At 47.0% G+C, this 27,552-nt stretch overlaps 1 pseudogene; it reads left to right on the top strand.

The window, feature by feature from the left end:
* Positions 1 to 3,511: 3,511 nt before the first annotated feature.
* On the top strand, positions 3,512 to 21,919 carry LOC143161501 (membrane-anchored junction protein-like; annotated as a pseudogene).
* The last annotated feature ends 5,633 nt before the right edge of the window (positions 21,920 to 27,552 follow it).

Raw genomic sequence — 27,552 nt, 5'->3', positions numbered from 1 at the left:
GCCTGGGAGGAGTCTCGGGTGGATCCTGGAGGGGAGATTTTCCTCCAGAAGGGAAATTCATCTCGGGTAGATTCCTTGGAGGGATCTGGGACTGCTACCCGGGACCTCCAATCCCTAAAGCAGAGGTGAAAAGACTCAAGGAGATGCCTGGGAGGAGTCTCCAGCAGATCCTGGAGGAGACAGTTCCTCAAATTGGAAAAGTCATCTCGGGTAACTTCCTCAGAGGAGTCTGGGGCTGCTACCCAGGATCTCCGTTCCCTAAAGCAGAGGTCAAAAGACTCTGGGAGATGCCTGGGAGCAGTCTCGGGTGGATCCCAGAGGAGACAGTTTCCTCCAAAAGAGAAAAATCATGTCGGGTAGCTTCCTTGGAGGAGTCTGGGGCTGCTATGCAGGATGTAAGGTCCCTAAAGAGGAGGTGAAAAGTCTCGAGATGCCAGGGAGGAGTATTGGGCAGATCCTGGAGGAGAGAGTTTCCTCCAAAAGACAAAAATCATCCCCAGTAGCTTCCTTGGAGGAGACTGGGCAGCTATCAGGGATCTGAAGTATCTGAAGACCAGGACAAAAGTCTCCGGGAGATGCCTAGGAGGAGTCTCAGGTGTATCCCGGCAGAGAGAGTTTTCTCCAAGTGAGAAGAATCATGTCGGGTACCTTCCTTGGAGGAGTCTGGGGCTGCTACCTGGAATATAAGGTCTGTGAAGTACAGGTCAAAAGACTCTGGGAGATACCTGGGAGGAGTCTTGCGTGGATCCAGGAGCAGGGAGTTTCCTCCAAAAGTGAAAAAATATCTCGGGTATGGTGTGACAGGAATCTGCCAGAGGAAGAAAACGATCTCAGTTTTCCATGCTTGGAAGCCTCCAGTGGAGGAAGGGATGGGGTCGGACAGTTCTGGTGTCCCCTGGAGTCATGGCAGCCCTGGGGGACCAGGCAGCAGGGTTTGCTCTCATGCTCATAATGAATAGCCCTCTGCATGTGTAAGGGAACAACATTAACCCACAGTTTCATGTCGAAGCTAAAAGGCCCTGTTTTGAGACAAGGGTGTTGGAGCAGATGACCTCCAGAGGTCCCTTCCAACCTAATTCTCTTTTTTGGGAAGATGAGCTCTTTGGAAACACTGACCCTACCTGGCGGATTGCCAGAGTTGCAGAGAGACTTCGAAATCTATCCCTACATGCACCAAAATCTCTGCAAGGTGGACACTCTGTTTTTCTTTCCACACAGATTTCAGATAGACAGCTATCTAAGAGGTAATTTCCTCTCAAAAAACCCAGATGAGACTAACACTGCTGCTGTTGCATTTCTGTGGCCCTCCAGGAACCACACTGTGTGTGTGTAGTGGAGGAATGAAAAAAACTCTGTGAATCTTTGCATGGAAGGTGCCTAAAACAAGAATCGGCAAACCTGACATCATTGAAATTTGGGAGAGAAAGGGATGAGCTACCAGGGCCACTGTCAAGGGACTGTCATTAGGCACCAGAGTTAACATTGACTTGACAGGCCTGGGCAGAGCCCAGACCACTTTGAAAACAGTTGCAAGACCTGCCACAAGGTAAAGGCCAACTCCTCTGATGCTTTGGGCTCACACTGGAACCCAAAGCGCTCCAAACACCAAAACACAGCTGCCTCTGAATTGTAGCAGCAGCAGCCAGTGCAGAGCAGCACGTGGCCATGGGGAGCTAGAGCAGGGGGAGGTGGCAGCCCCGGGTGACCCACAGCAGAGGTGCAGCAGGGACCTCTGTGGGGCAGAAAGGGAAGAAAAGGAGGTGCTGCAGCAGCTGAGGATTGACCCCCAGCCTCCCTGGCGGCAGGTCAGATGTCTCCTGGAGCCTCCCCCACACCTGCGACACCACCTCTGCAGCACAGCCCTGGCCACCTCCAGCACCCACCACCAGCACGTTCTGCCCCTCTGTCCCCTCCCATGCCTGTGCCAGGGCTGGAAAGGGGTTGCCGAGCTGGGGCACACGGGGTGCTTTGTGCCATGTCAGGTCACGTTACGTCATGCCATGCCATACCATGTCCACCCTTCCCACCTGCAGCTGGGACCAGTCCCCAGCATCCCCAGGGACGTGCCCTGAGTCCTCCTGTGCGAACGATGCAGCGATGTGGTGCTGAGCGAGCGTCACTCAGGTCTCTGAAACGGGGTCCCCCTTGATCAGAAAGCTCATCGACAAGCTGTCCTGTCCCCGCCTGAGGTGTGCTGGCAGGGGTCCCCTCCACAGGCATCCTCACGGAGGCATCTCTGCCTGGACCAAGAGACCCCCCGGCATCCCCACGGGGCAGCTTTCATCAGAGACACTGCAGAGGCCATTCCCTGTCGCCGGTGGTCAGTTTGGCTATGTCCCAGTGCACACAGCCAGGAGTCGGTTGCGCTCGGACCCATCCGATCAGCTCAAGGCACGAACATGCCGGTGGGGGGGGGTCGCCCAAACCAGAGGCAGGGATGTGCCCGCTGGAAGGACGCAGGTACGCAGGGCTCCCAACCCACCTCGTCACCACCAGCAGCCCGAGGAGAACCCGGCCTCGCCTGCAGCCGCCCCCCGCTCTGGCACCGCCGCCGGGACCCCCCCGCCCCAGGCGGGCACCGGCCCCTCGCCCAGCGGCGGGGCGGGGCACGGACCTCTGCGGAGCTGGGGGGCACGGGCCTCTGCTGGCGCCGCTCGTGCTGCTCGGGTGCGCTCGGCTGGTCTCGGCTCCGCTCCGGCCACAGCTCCGGCCCGGCCCCGCCTGAGGCAAGGGCGGGCGGCGGGGCAGGTGGGGCCGGTGGCCGTGGCGGGGGTGCCTCCCCTTCAGTGGAGCGGTGGGCTGCCCTGTGGTCGCCAGCGCTGGCGCTGCCCGGGGGCCTCGCAGGCCCGCGGAGGGGCTGAGGAGGCGGCGGCGGCAGCAGCTCCCCCCACTCAGCAGGCCGGGGCGCTGAGCCGCCGTCCGCGGCGGGTCCCGGCCTGCCCCCAGCAGGCTCGGCCAGCCCCGGCCCCTCCCTCCCTCCCGCCCCCGGGGTTGCGGGGGCAGCAGGGGACTGCCTCCCACTGGTGGCTGTCCGGCGGAGGCCGGGGGGCACCGGGGAGACGTGCGGGTGTGGAGAGAAATAAGTTTCTCCTGGCTGTACCCGCAGAGGCTGCAGGGATCCACAGCCTGGTGTCGGTCACGGACTGCGACACAGTCTTGCCCGGGCTTTCTTGCCAGCCCCAGGGGCAAGAGGCCTGTAAAGCTTCAGGGACGTTGCTAGTGACATTTCCAGAGCAGTGCAGCTGAAGGCGGGGTAGCCGTCACCTCGAAGTCTGTCCTCTAATCGTGCTCAAAAATACGCTGCTTTATTGGAACGGACACTTGAATCAGCGGTTTTCTGACTTGCAGGAGATACTGGTAGGAAATCTGTTCTCTCTGCAAATGTCCTCTAGAGGAAAAACTGCATGTAATCTTTTATTCTTGTGTGACAGAATGAGATGTGGTGAAGAGTTTTAGTAATGCACCTTTGACTCTCCTGCTTCCCTAGGCTGGCAGTCAGGGAGAAAGAAAGATGTCATTGAAACCATTTACCTATTCGTTGCCTGAAACAAGGTTCCTTCATGCAGGCAGGCTTGTGTACAAATTTAAAATCCAGTGTGGCAACTTCAACAGGTAAGCATGTTAAAGCTGAAAAGTCAACCTCCAGATTGATGATTGCAGGTAGCAGTGAGTTAATGTGAGACCCTGAAGTCAGATCTTGGGGGCTCCTCATTTCCTGCCTTCTTTCACTGGCCATGAAAGTGGTCACTTAAAAGTTGCTACTGTACTTGCACACGCTGAGCATTGGCCTGAGAGTATTTTGAGCTGTAAGAAACACTCCTATTTCACTGCCATGTGTGGATTTAGTGCTTCAGCAGAAAAAGAGGCTCTTTTTACTGACAGTATTTTGACATTTTGTGTTTAACTGAGAAGCTCTAGAGCCTTTGTAGTGGTTTAACCCCAGCCAGCAACTAAGCCTCACACAGCCGCTCACTCACTGCCCCTCAGTGGGATGAGGGAGAGAATCGGAAAGGTAAAAGTAAGAAAACTCATGGGTTGAGATATAGACAGTTTAATAAGTAAAGCAAAAGCTGCGCACGCAAGCACAGCAAAATAAGGAATTCATTCACTGCTTCCCATCGGCAGGCAGGTGTTTAGAGCCATGTCCAGGAAGGCAGGGCTCCATCACACATAATGGTTACTTGGGAAGACAAACGCCATAACACCAAACATCTCCCCTTCTTCCCCTGGTTTTATTGCTGAGTATGATGTCATATGGTCTGGAATATCCATTGGGTCAGTTGGGGTCAGCCGTCCCAGCTGTGTCCCCTCCCAACTTCTTGTGCACCCCCAGCCTACTCGCTGGTGGGGTGGTGTGAGGAGCAGAAAAGGCCTTGATGCTGTGTAAGCACTGCTCAGCAATAACTAAAACATCCCTGTGTTATCATCAACACTGTTTTCAGCACAAATCCAAAACAGCCCCATACAAGTTACTATGGAGAAAATTGACTCTATCCCAGCCAAAACCAGTACAGCCTTGGAGCTCTCTACTCAGTGTATGTACTTATTTCTTGGGCTGTCTTCTGTTAGCAATGTGCCTTTCACTGGCCTTGCAATCTGGCACTCAAGTGTGGGTGTAGGAAGAGTCTTTGGAAGCTCCTGCTGGCAGTAGATGTTTGTTGCGCTCTTGGGATTTTTTCTCGTAAGGTTCCCTTTCCACTGCCACTCCTATTTCAGATGTGTTTGTGACAAACCTGTCCTGTTGTTTTGAAACAACAGCGTGCCTCTCCTGCAGGCAGAGGGGTTGAGCAGGACTTTTAGGATAACTGTTTCTCTCAGTTTCTAGAAGGCACTGTAGTGGCAAGCCTGAGAAATGAGAGTGAAAGAATTTTAATCTGTGGTACCACAAGCATGCAAGGAAGACAAAGGAAAACAGCCTTTGGGTGTGCAGGGGACAATGAATAGGAGGGTTGTGGGAGGTAACAGTTGTGTGGTAAGCCTCGAATAGGAAGTTCTAGTTAGTAGCCAGCAAAGTAACTAAAGCACAGGGTGCTGAGTAGTCTGGTCAGATGGGGAAGATGCCAAACAAGAAAGAGGATGATCTTTTAGAGGTGAAAAAAAGACTTTCCCTGAGGGTATTGCCCTGGAGGAATTTGCTTGTGTCTGCTGGTCAGACACACAAAGATGATGGGCAAGTGCTTTTGCAAGTGGGCAAAACCTTGACCAGCTCACTCAAGGACCTCTAATTTGAGAGGGGACTCAGAATCCTGGAGGCTGCGGACTGTAGTAATCATAGAAGTTTGAGCTGCTCTGGCAAAAGGAGATGGAGCTGCTCAGGTTTAAGGGTAGTATTCCAAACCAGGTGATTATAGATTGTGTCCTGTTGAAGGTGTGTTCTGTAGAGCTCAAACTTGGTCTGAAAGTTTATGATTTGTTGCTGTGTCAGCCTCTGATAAATAATTAATAATGATAGTATTCATAAATATTAATTAAAAAAACCCAAAGCAGTGGCTTAGCATAATCTGGCTCCCTGTGTACATCCTTCAAGGCTGTGATCATCAGCAGACAGCAGTTCAAGGTTGATGCCCTCAAAGGCTTTTGGAAAGTCTTATAAACTGTTGAGGGTAAATCTCTTTTCAGATGGTGGCAACCATGCAGAAACTAAGACTGATACCCTTGTGAGTCAGCAAGTATCCCTCCATCAGAGAAACAGAACAGCATTGTGCCATCCCGAAAACCCTGTTTTCATGCCAATGAGGTTGCAGCAGCCATAGACAATGACTTAAGCATCTGCCTATAGAGTAGTTTTATGAGTGTGAGTGGATTTCCTTTTGCAATCAGATGCGCACAGACATTGCCAGAGCCTGGGTTTACTCTGGAAGTGACTGTTGCTAGCTGCAGAAGAACTGAAGAGAATGTGCTATGAACATCATGCCAATTAGGCTGTCTCCAGACCTACATTAAATCTCGTACAATGCTGGTCTCCTTTTTCCTTTGAAGAATTAGGCTGGCTCTTTGAATTTCTGTTGCATGACTTTATTTTGGAATGAATTGAAATGCAATTGTTTCTTTAGCTTTGCTTATTAGCATTTTGCTGGAATAGTGTCAGATCCAGGAGGATTAACCTTCCTCCTTGTTTTGTTCTCTGTTGATTTTGGAGATGAAATGTGTTGTCTGTTTTGTGGTGTCATGTAGTGTAGATCCTTGAAATGTTGCTCTTGTCTGTGACTAAGCTCTTTCCCTCAGCGTAATCCCTTTGGAAGGCACTGCCAGTAGTGTGCATACATTTCTGAACAGCCTGCAGGTGTTTGATCTCCTGATGGTAAAGAGAGCACTACATTTGTTTGAGTTTGGCAGTCTATCATTGCCCCTGCATGTCTCACGGTTTGTATGCATTGCAACATTAGTTCTTGCAATTCATTGTTATACTTGAGGGAACAGGACATGAGACTTTTGCAGCACCTTTTGTGTTTCATAATAATTTCTGGAATTGGTGGTGAGCTCATCAAGTTGGTCTTCACATCAACATGGTCAAACATAGCAAAAGCAACTCCTTTTACAGCAAAACTCATGAAACTCTTCCCCATCATGTCATGGTTGTGGTCAATACAGGGTACTTATTCAAAGCATCTGGATTCACTCCCAATTCATAAGAGAGAGTAAAGGAGTAAGTCCTAAGTGCATACATAGCCTTATGCCCAAAGCAATGCTGTCAGTTAGCCTGCAGATTTGGGAAGTGAAACTCCTTTTGCCCACAATAAGATGGTGACCGACCTGAGGACAGGTTCCCAAAAGAACATTGAAAGAGTTGTAAGAGCTTATCCCAGCTGATCATAGAGCTGATTATCTACACATGTGTGCAGGCTTTTGGTAGAGCTATGTCATCGTCACTGAAGGTCTCCTGAATCCCCAGGGAAAACCAGGTAACAATGAAGGTTCTTCCCTTAACAATTCAAAGATGACTCCATTTTTGCATCTCTACACTCCAGGCTTAAAAGAAAATAATCAGCCCCTCCTCCCCAACCCCCCCCCAGCCTAACCAATGAATTCCCCCACAGTCAGATAGCAGGTCTGACATCCTTGTCATGAGACCCTGGATGGTGCCTTGCTTTCTTCCATTCTTTCCACCCTCGTTTCCTTGTCACCACAGCAATGTCCCTTCCTGAATCGTACTTTTGTTTCCCTGCTGATTCATGAAGACTTCATGACCACAGCATAAGTCTTGGGTGGGCGATATCTGTCCTTCTGCTGTGGCGTGCCATGTAATTCCTTTCATTAACTTGTTCCATATCAAGCAAGGAGAGCGCCTTTCTGAGGAGGAAGGAAAGTTCTCATCGCTGACCAAGTTCTGTCTGGGGCCCCTGAATGTGAATGGCTGCCTACCAGACCACATATCAGAGAATACTTGCATGCCATAATTCCTTACACTCCACTTTATTTACTTATTTCCAAGTGACACTTGTGTGATTTGTTTACTTTTTAATGGGTTCGGATTTTCTTTAAGACCTTCTCTCTCCCTGTGCATTTTATTGTTGGCTGAACAGGTTGCCCAGAGATGTGGTGGATGCCCCATCCCTGGAAACTTTCAAGGTCAGGTTGGATGGGGCTCTGAGCAACCTGATTTAGTTCAAGATGTCCCTGCCCACAGCAGGGGGGTTGGACTAGATGCCTTTTGGGGTCCCTTCCAACCCAAACTATTCTGTGATTCTATGATTCTATGATTCTATGATACCTAGCAGCAAACAACTTTGGAGATGGCTTACAAAAGATGTCGTTAATATTTGGGAACGCAGTTTGATGCAGGCAGTACACAACTCCCAGCATCACAGGGCCTAACTCCAATGCTGTGAAGGCCTGTTCCTCTGCAGATTTGCACCATGGAGGGGATTAAGAGACACGTCCTGCCGGTTCGTTGTTTTAGTCCGTTGAGCAGAATGGCATTGCGATAGGCTGGAAGACAGAGGTGCTGGTTTGCAGCACCTTCTCAAAAAACCAGTCCTAAAGGTTACTGAAGATTGACTGAAAAGATCTGATCTCTCATCCATTGTATCCTCAGACACACAAAATACAAATGGGCCAAAAATTCACAAGAAACAGTCCTTGCGGAATAATGGATGTTTTTTAAGAGCAATAAATTAGGAATTCATCTGCCTGCTAAGTATTTTCTCTGTGCAATGGGAATGATGTTTTGTTCCTGTTTAAACTCTTACAATGAATGTAGCTCCATTGCTTTTTGATTGGGATGGGACTAACTCTCTCTGTTCGTTTCACAGCATTCCTGATCTTGACAACACTGAAAGTGCTGTCAAGGAGTTAGAGGTAGGAGATGAAGCAGGTCTATGGGACTTTAGCTGAATGTTAGGCTGAGCAAATCTTTTGTTCGTTATGGGACTGAGGACATTTTGTCAAATGCAACATTTCAAGTGTGAGTAATGGGGAACTCCCCTGGAGAGTATGAGGGTGAAAAAACCGACGTAAATGAAAAATGTCATCAACAGGCAGAATTAGCGTAGACGAGTAAGGCTTTTATCTGAAACATTTCAAAGAAGCTACTGACTGTTAAAATTGGACAAATGAAAACTCCTATTTGTCAAGCTAGTTGCAGCCCTTTCTGATTCCTGTTCAGATTCATTCTGCGGTAGCACTTTCCCGTGGTTTTGCTCTCAGCCTCAGGCCTGACAACTGCTTTTAACTTCTCAGGCTGTCAAACCCTCCTATTTTTTCAGGAGCTGTGGCAGTACTGGTGAGCTAGCTTGACAGAAGCTAATCTAATGCTAAAATGCACATACTTTCCTCGTAGCTGTGGAGCTAGTGGAACCAGTGAATGTTCTTTTAATTAAGCCATTACTTTGTGACCAAGCTTGGCCACAAACAATGAGTTCTGTTGTTGCCATCTTCTTTCTGAGACACAAGAAAGCCCCTTCCATTCCTGAGGAAATGAGACAAATATGTTGCCTGCTTAAAAATGCTCCTGTTACTTAATTTAAAAAAAATCTTCAGAGTACAGTAATAGCATTATAAATATTATTGAAGAAAATGTGCTGATTTTAATTGATATGGAAAATTATAATTTTTTTTTTCTTTTTCACTTTTGAAAATATTGAAAGGTATTACTAGAAAAAGTTTCCCTTTTGTAAAGCAGGAGTTTATTGGGGCTGAATTACAGTTCCTTTGTAACTGAATTGGGTCAATATTCAGAAAAAGAGGACCTGTTTATTTTTGAAACAGGTCAATACTACATGTGTTTTGCTGGAAAAAAAGGAGACTTCCTACATTTAAAAGTTCTTAAATTTAAAAGCACACCTCCATTCTCCGTAGTAATGCTTCTATGTTAATTCAAGATTAAGATATTCATTCACTTCAATTTCTGTGTGTCTGTTAGTGCAGTGCACTCTAAGGTGATGGGAGGGAGCGGGGAGAAGAAGGGGAGGAAGAAAAGCAAAATATCTAGAAGCTGCTCTTCCATGATTCATGCAAACTGTAAAGTAATTTTAAATTTTTCCCAAGCCTTGAAACTCTACTTGACAGTGGAATTGTGGCTATATTGTTAATATTCTTCCTTCCTTTCTTTTTTCGGTCTCTCCAGGAAGCGATTTGAATAATCCTTGGAAAACTTGATGATTTACATCCATTTTCTACAGACCACTTCACTATCTTTCTGTGTATCCTTTCTTTCCTACTCACAAAAGAAAAGATTCAATGACTTGTATCTGTTGGGCATTGCTTAATTTGACATTCATGTCTAGTAGTGTGCAGATCTTTAGCTGGAGTACAACTCCTTTGAGCTTTGCAGTCTTACGTTAGCTGAAGATCCTCCTCAGTTGTTGCCTTCACCAGAGAGAACTGATGTGAAAAGAGTGTTTTGCAGTGTTTTCAGGTGAACACCCCTGTGTTCCAAATCAGATTTAGCCAGCGAAAATGAATGTATATATATATAAAGTCACAGGAAGCGATTGCAAGCAAAGCTAGTGCATTGCTTAAAAAGGTTAATAAAATGTAAAACACTCCTTACAGGCTCAGCAACATTGGCCCAATAGTAGAGAAGACTGTAGTAGTTTTCTTGTAAGGTACATTAGGATTAAATCACATCCATGAGACTCTGGGGATGGATTGTACCTGCAAAGCCGTCTTCAGTCTGTACAGGAAGAAGTTTGAGCTTGAACTTGAGAGAACAGGATAGTGTTCCCATGAAATCTTACGTTGCCTAGAGGGATGTTGAGCATAAAAGTTGTTTCTTGGGTGGGAGCAAATGTGAGTATATGTTTACGTACCCACATAGGTGGCTGAGAGAAGCAAAAAGCACCTCACAGAGTGAGCTTTACGAGAAGTAGTTGAACTGAGATAGTTGGAAGACTAGACAGGCTTTTGAGCACACAAAGCCTGCAGGATTGTCATCAGTTATCCTGGTCCCCTCTTCAATGTAGTCTTTGAAGTCTAGAAATAAAAGTAAAGCAAATGTCCTCCACCCAGTATTCACCTTATTTTGCTCATCCCCCTTACTCCTTTGGGACCAGTTGCCAGAGTTTTTCCTTCTTCCCTAAAGTTTACAGGGGCATTTAGCTGCCGTCAGTCTGGCCTGCTATCAAAAGACAGCTCTGTAAAAGCTTTGTGCCATTGCACAGCATAGGCATATAGAAGCTAATATTTGAACATTGGCATGCACAGGTTTTGTTGAGTAGCTTCCTGGGGATTTCACTTTTGGTATGTAACTGCTGAGGCATTTGAGATTGGATTATTCTGGCCTGCAGCTTTACTACAGGCTCTGCCTCCTAGATTTTTTTTCATCAGAGTGCATCAAGGGCCCAGCTGGCCTTCATCTCTTTCTTCTTGCTTGCACAACTGGACAGAATTTAGCCATGTCTGCTACATATTCTGCAGCTTATTAATTTGAATTGACAATAATTAAATTAAAGAAATGGTAACCGTTAATTAACATTTCTATTGTAGTTGCTGTAGTGTAAAGGGTTAAGAAGGAGTTACTCTCCTGACACTCTTGTTGAAGAGAAAAGTAAGTAAGTTAATTGAATGAGAAGCCTTTTCAGTCCTAAGGTGTGTCAATTTGTGAATCAGATCAGGCCCTCTGGCATCATCTCCTGTGATTCTGGGTGCCTAGGAGTAATGAACACCCAAGTGTTTCAGCCTCCAAGGCATTCCCTCCCAGTCTTGGAAGACTGCATTGTTGCCACACCTCGTAATGACAGGCAAGAACGAGGTCATCCTCTTCCTCTGACAGAAGCTGGTATGTATGACAGCAACTTCCTCCTGTTACTGCCAGGAAGAGAAAGTAGCCAAGAGCATCGTCAGACAGGAAGCACCCAAACAAACAAAGCCTTGTTGTTGGTTTGCTTCTCTAAAGCTCAGCTAGTTTTGCCTGTGTACTTGAGGAGTGTTTGATTCACGAATGTGTATCTCTAGAACTTGGAAGTCCACCCACATGCTCAGCCAGCACTGGGCCCTGATGAGAACTGCAAGCTGAGAGGTCTGGTGTGATGAGTTGTCCTGCAATCTGTGTGTCGGGCTGTAGCATAACTCTTAATTAATCACCAGCTGTGGGAGTCCTTGAAGCCAAACTCAAACGACCAATTTCATAGAATCATAGAATCATAGAATCATTGAGATTGGAAAAGACCTCTAAGATCATCGAGTCCAACCGTCAACCCAACACCACCATGCCCACTAAACCATGTCCCTAAGTGCCTCATCTACACGTCTTTTAAATACCTCCAGGGATGGGGACTCAACCACTTCCCTGGGCAGCCTGTTCCAATGTTTAACCACTCTTTCAGTAAAGAAATTTTTCCTCACGTCCAATCTAAACCTCCCCTGGCGCAACTTGAGGCCATTTCCTCTCGTCCTATCACTTGTTACTTGGGAGAAGAGACCGACACCCACCTCGCTACAACCTCCTTTCAGGTAGTAGTAGAGAGCGATGAGGTCTCCCCTCAGCCTCCTTTTCTCCAGGCTAAACAACCCCAGTTCCCTCAGCCGCTGCTCATAAGATTTGTTCTCCAGACCCCTCACCAGCCTCATTGCCCTTCTCTGGACACGCTCCAGCACCTCAACGTCCTTCTTGTAGTGAGGGGCCCAAAACTGAACACAGTATTCGAGGTGCGGCCTCACCAGTGCCGAGTACAGGGGCACGATCACTTCCCTAGTCCTGCTGACCACACTATTTCTGATACAGGCCAGGATGCCATTGGCCTTCTTGGCCGCCTGGGCACAATGCCGGCTCATGTTCAGCTGGCTGTCGACCAACACCCCCAGGTCCTTCTCTGCCGGGCAGCTTTCCAGCCACTCTTCCCCAAGCCTGTAGCGCTGCATGGGGTTGTTGTGGCCGAAGTGCAGGACCCGGCACTTGGCCTTGTTGAACCTCATACAGTTGGCCTCGGCCCATCGGTCCAGCCTGTCCAGGTCCCTCTGCAGAGCCTTCCTACCCTCGAGCAGATCAACACATCCCTTAAAGGAACTGATTGTGTCAGTGTTTCATCTAGCCAAATCTTGGGCTCCATCTCCAGTCCTCAGGATGTTAGTTTCTGCTAGCAAATGGACTAAAAGTATTCATTTTACCTGTTTCTTCCTGAGATCAGAGGCATGTAAGGAGTCTGCTATGTAGCGTCATCCATTCTTGCATGCATGAGCTCCTAGGTGTCAGAACTGCACCCACATGAAGGAACGTCTGTAACTGTGGCGGTTGTCATGTCAATTATCTTTTTTCCTCCCATTTTGAACTGTGAAGTAAATGTAATGATGCTACTCCTATGAATCCTAGTCCTTTTCAGTTTTTAAAATAATTTTTAAAATAATTACTTTTTAGTTAGGAAAGCTGATGAGGTTTTATTCACAGGGTTGGAAGAGCCCGGCATGTTGTTTCTTGTGGGAGGATGTCAGGACTGAAGCCAAATACAGTTAAGGAAACACAACACTGTTAATACAAGTGACTGATGGGAGAGTGTCACCTGGATGAGTGTTTCCTGTAATGTGTTACTAGTATTTTTTCACAAAGTTCATACTGACAGATTGTATTTGCTCCCTTATACATATGTTCAGTGTGGTATGACTTTTGAAGCTTTACAAGAAGACGTTGTCAGCACTCCTGCTCCTTTGAAATGTTAGTGCTATGTTCTTAAGCCTTACCGTTGTTCTCAGGTTTGAGTAAATGGGAGAGAGTATCAAAGGTGAGATTCAAACATGAGAATGTCCATCTTGTGCCTTATACATTTGCACTATGTATCTAGAACTCAACTCATTTCAGCAAAATGTATCTTGTGGTAAGTCACTATGGTTATGTTTGGATAATTTCTGGAAACACCTATGATCTATGTCTTGCTTTTCACTTTCCCTTCATCTACTGTATCTTTGAATTAGAGGGAGCAAAACTGTGTGCAGTACGGCTGTACTGTGGATTTGAAATAGAGCATAATAATGTGTTCTCTTTTGTCCTGTATTGCTCTTCTAAAATGTCCTGAATCTCTCTTTGCCTTTTCAACTACTGCTGATTCTTCAGGTAGTAGTTTTATGAAGCAATGCCCAGTGGCTCCCAACCTTCATTCTTTCATGTCAGTAGCTACGCTGGAGCCCGCACATGTATATGGAATCCATGTTTTTCTTCCTTGTGCTTGACTACGTTTGTTGACATTGAACTTCACACACTTTGTTTCTGTTTTCCTAAAGAAAGAATGCATTTGTTTTTCTAAATAATGATAGTAATAATGGTAGTAATGGTAATAATGTCTTTTGTATAATTAGCAAATGTTGTCACCTCACTAGTGTCTCATTTTCCAGATTTTCTATGAACTCCCTGAACAGCCTCAGGCCCCAGCTGAGACCTCTCTACATTTAACCTCCTCTGTTGTGAAAACTGAGTGTTTGTTCTTACTATTTCCTGTTCTGATTATTGGTCCCTGAGAATAGTTGCTGTTTTTTCTTATGACTGCTTAGTAGATAATCTGGTCTCCTTTATAAAATGGACAACGAGTAACTTCTTAGTCTCACCCATTTGCTTGCGTGTAGCATCCCCTATCAAACATACCATGTTTGGATGTAAAAACTTCTAAACGTGGAGAATTCACTCACTGCCCTGTACACCTTGCTCCAGTATTTAATTGCCCTCCCCAGATAGTTGTGCAGTGTTTCTATTCTAAAATTATGCACAGCATAACATGCTGTTACTTTCAGGCACTGATGTTCAAGTTTCTGTTGGCAGGGATTTTTCTTCAGGAAAATATGTATTGATCCCATGCATCAGAGGTTAGCTGGCCAATATTCTCTGGAGGCTATGCTCCAGATGTCCTTGCATCTTCCATCTGGTGCCCAAAACACAGAGTAATGCTAACAGTTCTTCAGTTCCTTCTTCTCTTCTGAAGACTCCTTCGACTTCTTCAAGAAAAGCAATTTTCCCCATCCCATCAACATGTGGCATTCATAGCCAGGAATTCTAGTTCTGAAAGATCTGTATTTGCTGTTTTCCAATTTCAACATATCATATGCAAGTCCAGCATTGTTTAAGTAGTTTATCTTGTTCTCAGAAAGTGAGGTGCAATGCAAAAATGTACTTTTAAGTTGGTTAAAGAAAGTCCAGTCTAATTATTCACCAAATTTTATAATACCTCTGTTACAGGTAAAGACGTAAACAAGGGCAGTTATGAACTTGTAAGTTGTGTGTGTGTTTTTGTTTTGTTTTGTTTTTTAATTTATATTCTAAATAGTCTGGAGTAGCAGAATATATATATAGGTGATGCTACAGTTCTATTTCTAGGTGTCAGTCAGGCAATGTAAAGTGGCATTGAATTCTCACCTAGAACCGTCCAAATTGAGAGAAATCTTCCTGTCAATTCCAGCAGACTTTGAATGAAGTCCTGCCTCGGCACCTGAGAGCCCTGCTGACTTCAGTTAGATGTATTTTCTACAAGTCTGAGCTGAGCTGTCCAATGGTTTCTTCACTGTGAGACACTGTATGAGGTTGATATTTCTGAATAATTAAGTGGTTTCCTAGGTACTGTATATGTCATAAACAACACAGTTAAGCTTATTTGGAAAGTTTTTGTTTAATGAGAGCTCAGGGTAGGTTTGTTTTCAATATGGGTAAGTGTCTGAAGATGGAGCAAATTAGTGAAGATGTCATGTCCAAATTCCCCAAAAGAATTTTTTCTGTCTCTGCTAGCATTACATTCCTGCTCATTACATTCCTAGGCCCTCCTCTGAAGGTGAGCAAATAGGATGTCCTGGAAAGTAGTATTTTTTCTTTAAAACTGTTGAGCATAATTCTCTGGATGGTCTCTCAGTGCTTATCTTCTGTTTGAATAAGGAAGCTAATCTTTTATTCCTGAATCATTTTTTGTATAAACGTGAACAATTTTGCGAAATATGAATGTATGTTAACTCTGAATTTTGTTCTAAAATAGAAAAGTCAAAATAAAATTTTATCAATACTGAGTTTGCAATGTTTTGAAGGTCAAGAGAAGAAATGAAATGTCAGAAAGCACTGCAGTGGAAGAGACAGTGAAGAGGAGAAGAGTGGAAGTCGGAGCAGCGACCTCATGCCCACAGTCAGGTATGGAGAGGTCAGCTGACTACAAAATAGTCTTCCAGGGCACATATGCATATTTTTAATGTCTCTTGTACCTTCCTCATATTTCATTCCTGTGTAATCCTTTGCCCCATTTTTCTTCCTCCTTCTCTTCCTTAGGTGACAGAATCTAAGCAGCATTGCCCATATTTGGAGAAAAGTTGTCATATGCTTTCAGGTTCCCATGCCATTAACTAGAAGTCTTCCTGTTTAACTTCCTTGTGTTAACATTGTCTGTAGAATCACAGTGGGATGAGAACTCAGCAACTAGACAAAGCAGTGCACTGGCTTGCACACCTGAGCCAGGAATGACAAGGGAAGAACTGGGAACAGTTTTCTAGCTGCCTCCCAGCAGTTCCTCTGAGTCAGCTTATGAATGCTGCCTCCTAGCTTGGGGCTGATGGCAAAACACATTTGAGCTTGCTGTTTTCAAAGTGCTTTAAAGTCTCATGGAATTGCACGTGTTGTGTGTGCACGAGTATTATCACACATCCTTCCCATCGGTTTGTTTGGTAACTAAACTTCTCATGGTGATTCCAAAGTAGATCTCTGTCTCTGGATTTCACAGAATCATTGAGATTGGACGGGACTTTTGATATCATCGAGTCCAACCCCTCCTGCTCAAGCAGGGTCACCCAGAGCAGGTTGCCCAGGATGTCCCCTCAGGTTTTGAGTGGACTCCAAGGGTGGAGACGCCACAACTTCTGTGGGCAACCGGTTGCAGTGCTTGACCACAGTTGTAGTCAAAAAGTTTTTTCTTGTGTTCAATTTCATGTTTTGCAATTTGTGCCCTTTGCCTCTTGTCCTGCCAGAAGGCGCTGCTGAGGAGAGCCTGGCTCCCTCTTCTTCACTCCCTCCCATCAGGTGTACATTGATAAGATCCCCCCTGAGCCTCCTCCAGGCTGAACAGTCCCAGCCCTCAAAGCCTCTCCGCATACAAAAAGTGCTCCAGTCCCTTCATCTTTGTGGCCCTTTGCTGGGCCAGTGAGTCCCAGTGTTGTCCTGGGGAGCCCAGTCTGGACAGAGCACACAGACTGGCCTCAGCAGCCCTGAGCAGAGGGGAAGGATCACCTCCCTTGAGCTGCTGGCAAAACTCTTCCTAATGCAGCTCAGGATGTTGTTGGCTGCCTTCAGCACGAGGGTGCAATGCTGGCTCATGGTGCCTAACTTCAAGCTTAGTTCTTGACTACCTTTCAGAGGCAGGCCCAATATTAGTCTAGCAGGCTCCTTTCTTTCATAGAGCGTACCTTTTAAAAAAAGAAAATTCGTGTCTGTACTTAATATTCACAAGTACATGGCAGACAGTCCCAGATCCAGCATTGTGATCAGAAGTGTTTATGCTCACCTTTCCCCTTCCATGGCAATGTACAGACCATGTCAAATCATCTCTCTTGTTGCCTTATATTCTACCCAGTTCCCAAATGTATTTCACGCAGAGATGATAATGGGAGAAGTCTGAAGCCAGTTTTTTCCTGCTCATACAAATGTAGTCCTTTCATTTCCCTACCCTGCCATCAGTTTCTAGTCACAATAAAACTGCTGGAAATGAGTGAAGAATGAGATCAGGATCCAGAATGCTTTCTAATCTCTTTTAGCCAACACATGAGTTGTAGATTCGTAAAATACAAGGCCAGAAAGGGCTATTTCATGATCCAATCTGGCAGTTCTGTCTTAGTCCTGTATCTTGCCCCAGCAGTTACGCTATTCCAGAAGAGATTAAAACAGTTAATAATTTTAAAGTGTATTCTTGATTTCAAAATTAAATTGGTGAGGCATCAACTTCAAGCCTTCTGTCATTTTTTTCCAATTACTCTGTTAGACTGAAGAACTCATTCAGTCTGAGCATTCCCTGCCCCACCCCCCCTGCCCCCTGGGAAGGAGTTTGTCTACTGTAATCAGACCACCTCTTGATCTTTTTTTCTTTTTGGACAAGGTCTTTTGCTCATAATTCCTCATGGGGGATTTGGATTTGGGTTTTCTTGGGGTGCTGCTGAGTGTTGAGCTATCAGAATCTCCAGGTGTCACTCCCCAGTGATACTGATCAGCCTAAAGAGCATTGTTTTGTGTGTGAAGCTGGGATTGTTTTTCCCCATGTGCATCACTTTGTACCTCTCTGTACAGAGTTTTCTCTGCCATTTTATTGCTCCATGACCGAGTCTTGTAAGATCTGTCTATGGTTCTTTGCTACCTGCCCTTCTCTTTATGTCAGTAACTGTGTAGGATTTGCAAGCTTTGTCAACTCGCTGCTCATCCCCCTTTCCATGTCATGTAACACTTCTTTTTCTCTTTAACTGCTTGTTGGTTTTACTAGAAAAGCAGAAAGCCTAATACTGGAATGAGTGCATATTTTCGTTTTTTAAGTGAGACTTTGCAACATGAGTACAAAAATAGATTAAGGGTATAGATCTTGTTGGCTAGAGGTACTAAAATCCTGATTTCTGATGAAATCCTTGGAGTAGCCATTTACAAGATTGCTTCCTTTTTGTGACTTTTTGTAAACTCAGTTCTTACTTATTTGACTTATTTTTAGAACTGGAGCTGAGTGTGTTTACCATATGAGTAAAGCAAAGCATGGATTTGAAATGGTAAGCTACAGAATATTCAGAAAGAGACAACAGCATCTGTTTAGTCGTGGATTCTTAAAGTGGCAAGCATAAAAATGCCTTCAGGTAATTTTTTGTCCCTTTTCACTTGCACCACCTGCATCGAGACATTTTTGATTCCTGCTCATCAAACTTAGCCAAGGAATAAGTTTTACAGGGAGACGACACAAGCTTTTCTGACTGTCAAGCTATGAACTCTAGGGGTGAGCTTCCTCTCAGAGGAAGTGAGGTCAATCTCCTCTCAGAGATGAGCCTGAAGGATGCCTTGCCTTGTCTTCAAGACTCCAGTCCTCTTTTACCTCAGATGCCCCTTCATGCAGAACTCAATGAAGGGCCAACAGTGGGTGCTGACACCTTGACACTGGCTTCAGTGTCAGTACTTGCCACTCCCCACCAGTGTCCTTTCTCTGTGCAGATGGCCTTGGAGGCATCTCCCTCTTCTTTGAACAGTGTCATAACTTTTCTCACTATGGCATCAGAAGGCAGATTTACAGGATTGTTCCAGAGGGGTCAGCAGTTGCTTTCTAAACCCACTGTTCTCCAAAGACCTTGTCAGGAAAGGAAGATTCTTTCTCTTTTAGCCCACAGACTAAAAGGCTGCTCTGACAGAACTGCTGTTAGGCACACCCTTTAGGTAACAGAGTCTTCGCTAACACCCCTGTTCTCCTCCTCCTGGCTGTTGCCCATCCTCCCAAATATCCCAGTGCATTTCATCCATTTCCTGGCTACTGGTACCCATTCTAAATTTAGTTCAAATCCCTGCCACCTTACCACCTTCCTGGCCTTTTTCCCTCTCCAACTCTTAGAGTATTTTCTGAGGAGGCAAACTCATTCCTCTTGGAATTGTCCACAAAAGAAGTTGCCTAGTAGTATAAAAGGAACAGCTTCTTCTCCCCCTGTTCCTTGGGAGGTGAATAGTTGCATCAAATACCTGGATTTCTATGTGTTTCTGCATGATGACATGCTGACCCCATTTCAAGAACCTTTTGGACCTCTCCACAACTGGCTGAGCCTTTACGCAAATGTTGTCTGTGGGCTTGCTTGAAATCTCAGATGGTCAGGGCGTACTGCTTGCTTGCTCCTGTAGAATTGGTTTCAAAGGGCCAATCTCAGCATAATTGCTCTGCAATTTCAGGTGCTACTAGTTGCATGGTTACCTTCAGCCTGCACAGATAAATTCCTGTATTGAAACAGCCCTCACCTTGTTGTAAGCCAAAAACTTTCTTTCGGAAGAGGGTTTTTGACAGGTTTGTCAAAAATGCCTGTCAGGAGCATTCAGTACAGAAGAACTTCTCTAAAACAAGCAGGCTTATTTGTCTCTAAAACCTGTATAATTTTTTTTTCCTTCGGCTTACCTTTGCAGGATTAGTGACAGGTCTTTATGCATGCTCTTTCTGGCTTCTTTCTTCAGGTGCTCCAAACGCTCTGTTGGTGGGATAAGGGTCATCCTCTGAAAGATGCTTTTTTATTCCCCACTTTGCTATCATCACTGTCCCCAGAATGCCTCCGGTCCTTATACAGTGGCTGAATTTCTCAAACATTAGTGTCCTTGAAAGCTGGAGCTCCAGGTTAGCATGTTGGACCCTGAGAAATAATGTGGTAGGTGGCAGAGATCACTGTAACCTCATATTGTCTTAACTAATGTGGGAGGACATGTCCTGAGCTTTTTCCAGGTAAACTGGAACTATGATGAATGAATCATCAACATAGCAAATACCAATTCAGGTGAAAAGAACCTCTCCAGAACAGGTGCTCATGTCACCGTGACTTGTACCTGAAATTTGCACTACTCGGGGCACTGTTACACTGAGAGGGATGTCCAGACACAAACTGTTGTGTTTATGAATACCAGACCAGATGTCACAAGCACTGCATGAAGTCATGGGCAGATGACCTCTGCCTTATGTACATTTTTTTTAGGAGATCAGAGCTAGGTGCTTCTATGGCATGCTTTCCATTTGGTTTGCTTTCCATTTGGTTTCTTTTAGTATTCAAGATGAGAAGAAACCTAATCCTAGGTTTAGGAAAAAACGTATGAGTAGCTCCTGTACTTTCTCAGGATTCTTCTAATCATTCCTCCAGGGCTCTTGTTCAGTTTATCAGCAGACTTTGGATCCAAATCCACCTGGTGTTTTAGAATGCATCTCAAAAAGGGAAGGGTCTTGTTAAACATGAAGGAAATCTGTCTACTTAATACATGTAGGATTGACTTTACAACATTGGCACTCGATTCAGAAGAAGGAGCATGGAAGTGATGCAGTCACACGGCTGTTAAATAGATTGCATTTTCAGCTCTCATCCAAATGCCTTCTAGGCCTGCTATTTTGCTAGTAGGCTGTCTGGTCAGGATGATTGGCGTCGAGCCTGCATATCTTTCCACTTACCAAGTGCACCAGTAGAAGTCAAAGAAAGAAAGAAAGAAAGAGAACTGAGAGACGCTCAGCCTGTCACTGCAGATAATTTTCCTAACTTAGTTAATGCTCTGAGACTAAACTGTAAAGATCTCAGGCCATCTAAAGTTTGGAATTTTGCGTGAACCTGAGCTTAGTGCAAGAGAAACACCATCAGAGAGTGGGTCTATTCTTCTATTATCTTCTCTCCACGACAAAGTTGGTTTACTCTCTCTTAAAGAAGCTTACATGCTGATGTTGTTGTTTGTGGTCCTTTGTATTGCTGATAACCTTCCTAATGGGTATTCCTAGCTCACTTCTTGCTTCTGGCACTTTTCACTTTTGTCCCTTTCCTGTTACTCTGTTTCCTGTGACTATGTCTTAGCAGGGCTAATGTCTAGAGGCCTGTATTGTCCAGTGGCTGTTATTTCCCACAGCACCTCTGTTCATGTTTTTTAAAATCTCTGTCTATGCCATAGCTGCTGTTCTTCTTTCACCATTTGGTATGTTAAAATCTACTAAATGAATTACAGCTTTATGTTAGGCCTGTGAATGTCCTGAGGAGGAGGGAGGGGTAGAAATATAATGGTGAAGAAAGTCCTTATGGTAGCAGAGAAAAAAATAAAATCACAGAACAAGAGAGTAGACCTTGCCTTTTAGTTCTTAAAGCAAGCAAACAAACAAAAGTCTCCTGTACAATAGAATTTTACATTGTGTAACAGTTCTTGGGTTCCTTTTCCTTTCAGAATTCCTCCAAAGAAAATGAGTATGAGTTTAGTCCAGCATCCCTTACCATGGGCTGTAACCAAGTGAGTTTCTCTAAGTAAGGAATTCCTGGATTGTTTCATTCAAATTGGTCATATTAAATCAAAAGCTGCAAGGATTACATTGGTATTAGTTTTCCTTTAAAAATCGTGTTTGATATTTTCCAGCATGTGAGATTAGGAATTACAACCACTGTAAAGCAGTAGGCCACCAATGATTTTGGCCAAGACTCTCTTCCCGCATAACTAATTCCCACTCGTAGAGCTAGGCTACATAGCCCCTTCAGAGCTGGACTATGAGATGGGACCCTACCTCCAAATCAGTCTGCATTGCTTTGAAAGCTCCCAGGCATCACATCAGTCAAGAGTCTGGACCCATCTCTCAGTTTCAGGGTCTGCCATTGGGTATGCAGGGAGTGCGGAGAGAGCAAGCTTGTGTTTTTCTTCTTGCTGCTGTTTCTTACAGGGGGACCTGTGGAATCTAACCTTGAACAAAGAACAGCAACGGGTCAGGCTGAGGGTGCAATGCAGCTACTGCAGCAAATGGACCAAATGGTAAACAAAGGAAATGCGGAGTCAGAAGGAAGAGGTCTCTCAAAGTTCTGGAGAAGGTACTAATACTGCAGCTATGAGCAGATGCAGTCCTGGCTATGTCCGAGCCTGTGTCAGAGACTGTGCCTGATTCTGGCAGCTCAGGTGATTCTGCATTATCTTGAAGAATGGATAGCTCTTTTCTGTGGTTAAACCAAAGTCTCCCAAGGCAAAGGAACATTCAAAGATGCCCTTTTGTCTTGTGGTAAGGAGGAGGAGGAGGAGGAGAAGGAGGACTCCTGAAGAAGAGAAAGAGGATGAGGACTCCTGAAGAGGAGGAAGAGGAGGAAGACTCCTGAAGAGGAGGACTCCTGAAAAGGAAGAGGAGGATTCCTGAGGAGGAGGAGGAATCCTGAGGAGGAGAACTCTGTAGAATGAGACGTCCTGAATAGAAGGAGGAGGAGGATTCCTGAGAAGGAGGAGAAAGAGGAGGACTCCTGAGGAGGAAGAGAAGGAGGAGGAGGAGGAGGACTCCTGAGGAGGAAGAGAAGGAGGAGGAGGAGGACTCCTGAGGAGCTGAAGGAGGAATCCTGAGGAGGAGGTGGAGGAGAAAGACTCCTGAATAGGATAAGGAGGAGAAAGAGGAGGACTCCGTAGGAGGAAGAGGAAGAAGAATAGGAGGAGTCCTGAGGAGGAGAACTCTGTAGCAGGAGGAGTCTTGAGGAGGAGGAGGACTCCTGAGGAGGAGAAGGAAGAGGACTCCCGAGGAGGAGAAAGAGGGGAACTCCTGGTGAAGAGGAGGAGAACTCCTGAATAGGAAGAGAACTTCTGAGGAGGACAAAGGAGGATGCCTGAGGAGGAGGACTCCTATAAAGGAGGAGGAGGAGGATGCCTGAAGAGGAGGACTCCTATAAAGGAGGAGGACTTCTTAAGAGAAGGAGGAGGAGCAGAACTCCTGAGGAAGACAGGGACTCCTGAGGAGGAGGAGGAAGTGGACTCCTGGGGAGGAGGAGATGAGGGAGGAAAAGGACTCCTGAAGAGGAGCAAGAGAAAGAGGACTCCTGAGGAGTACTCCTAAGGAGGAGCAGGACTCCTGAAGAGGAGAACTCCGTAGAAGGAGGCGTCCTGATTAGTAGTAGTAATAGGATTCTGGAGGAGAAGGAGGAGTACTCCTTAGGAGGAAGAGGAGAAAGGCTCCAGAAGAGGAGAAGGAGTCCTCCTCTCGAGGAGGAGGCTTCCTTAGCAGGAAGAGGAGGACTGAGTAGGAAGAGAAGGAGGAGAAGGACAACTCCTGAGGAGGAGGAAGGGGACTCCATAGGAGGAGGAGGACTCATGAGGAGGATGATTGCTGAGGAGGAGGACACCTGAGGAGAAGGACTCCCATAGAGAAGGAGGATGCAGAGTACTCCTCAAGAGGAGGAGGAGGAGGATGCCATAGGAGGAGGAGGACTCATGAGGAAAAGGACTCTAGAGGAGGAGGAGGAGAACTCTTGAGGAGGAGGAAGAGGTGGAATCCTGGGGAGGAGGAGATGGGGGAGGAAAAGGACTCCTGAGGAGGAGGAAGAGAAGGAGGACTCCTGAGGAGGAGAACTCTGTAGAAGGAAACGTCCCGAATAGGAGGAGGAGGAGGATTCCTGAGGAAGAGGACTCCTGAGAAGAAGGAGAAAGAGGAAGACTCCTGAGGGGGAAGAGAAGGAGGAGGAGGAGTCCTGAGGAGGAAGAAAAGGAGGAGGAGGACTCCTGAGGAGAAGGACTCCTGAGGAGGTGAAGGAGGAATCCTGAGGAGGAGGAAGAGATGGAGGAGGAAGACTCCTGAATAGGAGGATAAGGAGAAGGAAGAGGAGGACTCCTTAGGAGGAAGAGGAAGAAGAATAGGAGGAGTCCTGAGGAGGAAGAGGAGCAGGACTCCTGAGGAGGAGCAGAACTCCTGAGGAGGAGAACTCTGTGGGAGGAGGAGTGCTGAGGAGGAGGAGGACTCCTGAGGAGGAGGAGGAAGGGAACTCCTGGTGAAGAGGAGGAGAACTCCTGAATAGGAAGAGAACTTCTGAGGAGGACAAAGGAGGACACCTGAGGAGGAGGACTCCTATAAAGGAGGAGAAGGACTTCTTAAGAGAAGGAGGAGAAGCAGGACTCCTGAGGAAGACAGGGACTCCTGAGGAGGACTCCTACTGAGAAAAAGGGCTCATGAGGAGGAGGGTGAGGGCTCCTGAAGAGGAGGAAGAGGAGGACTCCTAAGGAGGAGGAGAAGGGGGAGGAGGCATCCTGAGGAGGAGGAGAGGCTTGCCAATGTGACGCCCATCCACAAGAAGGGCCGGAAGGAGGATCTGGGGAACTACAGGCCTGTCAGCCTGACCTCGGTACCGGGGAAGACTATGGAGCGGTTCATCTTGAGGGCGCTCACAAGGCATGAGTGGGACAACCAGGGGATCAGGCCTAGCCAGCACGGGTTCATGAGAGGCAGGTCCTGCTTGACCAACCTGATCTCCTTCTATGACCAGGTGACCCGCCTAGTGGATGAGGGAAAGGCTGTGGATGTGGTCTACCTGGACTTCAGTAAGGCCTTTGACACCGTCTCCCACAGCATTCTCCTCGAGAAGCTGGCGGCTCACGGCTTAGGCAGGTGTACTCTGCGCTGGGTCAAAAACTGGCTGGACGGCCGGGCCCAGAGAGTTGTGGTGAATGGAGTCAAATCCAGTTGGCGGCCAGTCATGAGCGGTGTTCCCCAGGGCTCAGTTTTGGGGCCGGTCTTGTTCAATATCTTTATCAATGATCTGGATGAGGGGATTGAGTGCACCCTCAGTAAGTTTGCAGACGACACCAAGTTGGGCGGGAGTGTTGATCTGCTCGAGGGTAGGAAGGCTCTGCAGAGGGACCTGGACCAGCTGGATCGGTGGGCCGAGGCCAACTGTATGAGATTCAACAAGGCCAAGTGCCGGGTCCTGCACTTCGGCCACAACAACCCCATGCAGCGCTACAGGCTTGGGGAAGAGTGGCTGGAAAGCTGCCTGGCGGAAAAAGACCTGGGGGGGTGTTGGTTGACAGCCGGCTGAACATGAGCCGGCAGTGTGCCCAGGCGGCCAAGAAGGCCAATGGCATCCTGGCCTGTATCAGAAATAGTGTGGCCAGCAGGACTAGGGAAGTGATCGTGCCCCTGTACTCGGCACTGGTGAGGCTGCACCTCGAATACTGTGTTCAGTTTTGGGCCCCTCACTACAAGAAGGACGTTGAGGTGCTGGAGCGTGTCCAGAGAAGGGCAACGAGGCTGGTGAGGGGTCTGGAGAACAAGTCTTATGAGCAGCGGCTGAGGGAACTGGGGTTGTTTAGCCTGGAGAAAAGGAGGCTCAGGGGAGACCTCATGGCTCTCTACTACTACCTGAAAGGAGGTTGTAGCGAGGTGGGTGTCGGTCTCTTCTCCCAAGTAACAAGTGATAGGACGAGAGGAAATGGCCTCAAGTTGCGCCAGGGGAGGTTTAGATTGGACATGAGGAAAAATTTCTTTACTGAAAGAATGGTTAAACATTGGAACAAGCTGCCCAGGGAAGTGGTTGAGTCCCCATCCCTGGAGGTATTTAAAAGACATGTAGATGAGGCGCTTAGGGACATGGTTTAGTGGGCATGGTGGTGCTGGGTTGATGGTTGGACTTGATGATCTTAGAGGTCTTTTCCAACCTTAATGATTCTATGATTCTAAGGACTCCTGAGGAGGAGGAAGCACATCCACAGTGACAGCCCTACCCCTCCCTCCTTCCCCATATTTTCCTCCAAAGCAGAAACATCAGTTTTACCAGCTTCACAGAGGCAAAGAGGACTCACACACACCACACCTGCCCCTCCAAATGGCTCCTCTCCCTTCTTATCCAAAACAGCTGAATCCTTTTGTCTAACTTGCATACCCCCAAATTTGGGAACTAAACCTTGTGTTCAGGAACTGTGGCTGGTCAACCTCAGCTACAGGCATCTGGCGCCACCAAGAGATTAAGTAACACCATCAGCATAGGATGCTGGAAAGGATCTTAAACTGATGGATGTGACTTCCACAGAAGACACTTTCTCTAAAGTTTTCTGCTTGGTGTCCCAGACACTCGGATTGCTCATGTCTGTGCCATGAGGAGTGCTTGGGGATGTCCGTCGTTCTGTAGTGATGCGGGTAACCTCTCCTGATGGCATCTGTTGCTGCCACCTTCAGAAAAAAAATCATCCCACCCTATCCCAGGTGCGTGTGAGAGCGTTTAGGGGAAAACTTCAAAACTTTGCTGTTTCGAAGGGCAGAGAACTGTTCTTCTCAAGTATGGCCTTTCCCTGGCTGTGCACTCAGCATGCCCTGGGCATTGCCCGTGTCCCCAGCCCTGCTCCTGCCCTGCCTTGCCCCCAGGCACCCTGGGGACCTCTCCCGGTGCCCAGCAGTGCTGAGCAGGGAGCCCCACAAGCACAGCTGGCCATGCTGAGGTCCTGTTGCCAGGCTGAGATGTGCAGGGGGGCAGCCCCACAGCCCCCAGAACCGCCACTGAGAAGGGGAGGACAGGAAGGAAACACTCCTCCCTGTCCTTTTCCCTCCCCTCCTGCACAAAGTCTCCCTGATATTTCCATGCTGACTCACAGGTACCCTTTTCTTTGTTTTCCCCCTTCTTTCTCTTACACATCTGCTACTCACAGAAACGTGGTTTCAAGCATCCTCTCATGCATGCTCAGTCATGTCTACATCTTAAACAGCAACTCCTGACCTGCTCTTTGTCGGCTGAAGTCACTGGCCTTTTGAGGGAGAGAACGATCTCATACTAAAGCACAGGTTTCAGAGAGGTGAGACCATTCACTGTCTGCATGCACCATGCTTCTTTGAGGAAAGGGTTTGTTTTGGTAGAATTGGGCTTCTTGTCTCTGAGAGATCTTTCTCATGACAGAGAGCAAAGGGTCTCTATCTCCAGTACCTCGTGTGGGTCCTGGTAGGAGCCTCCTAGGAAACAGAAAAGCAAAATATGTCAGTGGGAGCACATGCACATTCTCTTTTCAGCCTGTGATGACAAAAAAACACTTCCATAGCTGATGGGGCAGGAGCAGCCCTGGGATTGTGCAGGTGCTGGTGAGGATGTGACCCACTTGAACCTTCTCACCCTCCTGCTGACAAGCGCCAAGCCACCCGTGTGCACAGGGCCTGCTCAGTATCACTTGTGCACAATGCAGAGATTTTAAGCAGTTCTGCTGCCTGTGGTTTGTGTGTCTGTGTTTTGGTTTCTGAGTGTCACGGGCTCCTGTGCTGGTGGGCTCTCAGGAAGAGCAGTGACGTGCCAGGTGTGCTGTAGCGTTGTAGCCATCCTGCCGTTGTCAGAACAAAGAGTCTTCTGCTGATGGATCATCAGTGCTGGGATTTTATCAGGGCACAGAGCTGCTAGTTGTGGTGGGAACAGCACATTCCTCAGTTTTGCAGAGGAATTACAAAATTAAGCCAGATGAACCCTGGAAGAAATGTAACGGGTCTAATTCCTACCCAGAGCAGGTCCATAACACTCAGCCTTCAGTGGGAAGAGGAGGCTTTATCACAGCTGACACCATGGATCAGCTCCATCAGTCCCACATCACGGGGATGGCCACCGAGCGAGGGGGGAACCTGCGTGCCCAGAGCAGCCCTGGAGGGTCCTGGCTGGCTGGGGCACGGTCTGACCACCTGAGCTGAGCTCACTACCGCAGCCGCTGAAAATAAGCCTGCTGATTTTAATAATTCAATA

This window comes from Aptenodytes patagonicus, chromosome 6, assembly GCF_965638725.1.
Source record: "Aptenodytes patagonicus chromosome 6, bAptPat1.pri.cur, whole genome shotgun sequence".
In the NCBI taxonomy this organism is placed as follows: domain Eukaryota; kingdom Metazoa; phylum Chordata; class Aves; order Sphenisciformes; family Spheniscidae; genus Aptenodytes; species Aptenodytes patagonicus.
The sequence above is the reverse complement of the archived record's forward strand: the minus strand, read 5'-3'. Positions and strand labels throughout refer to the sequence as shown.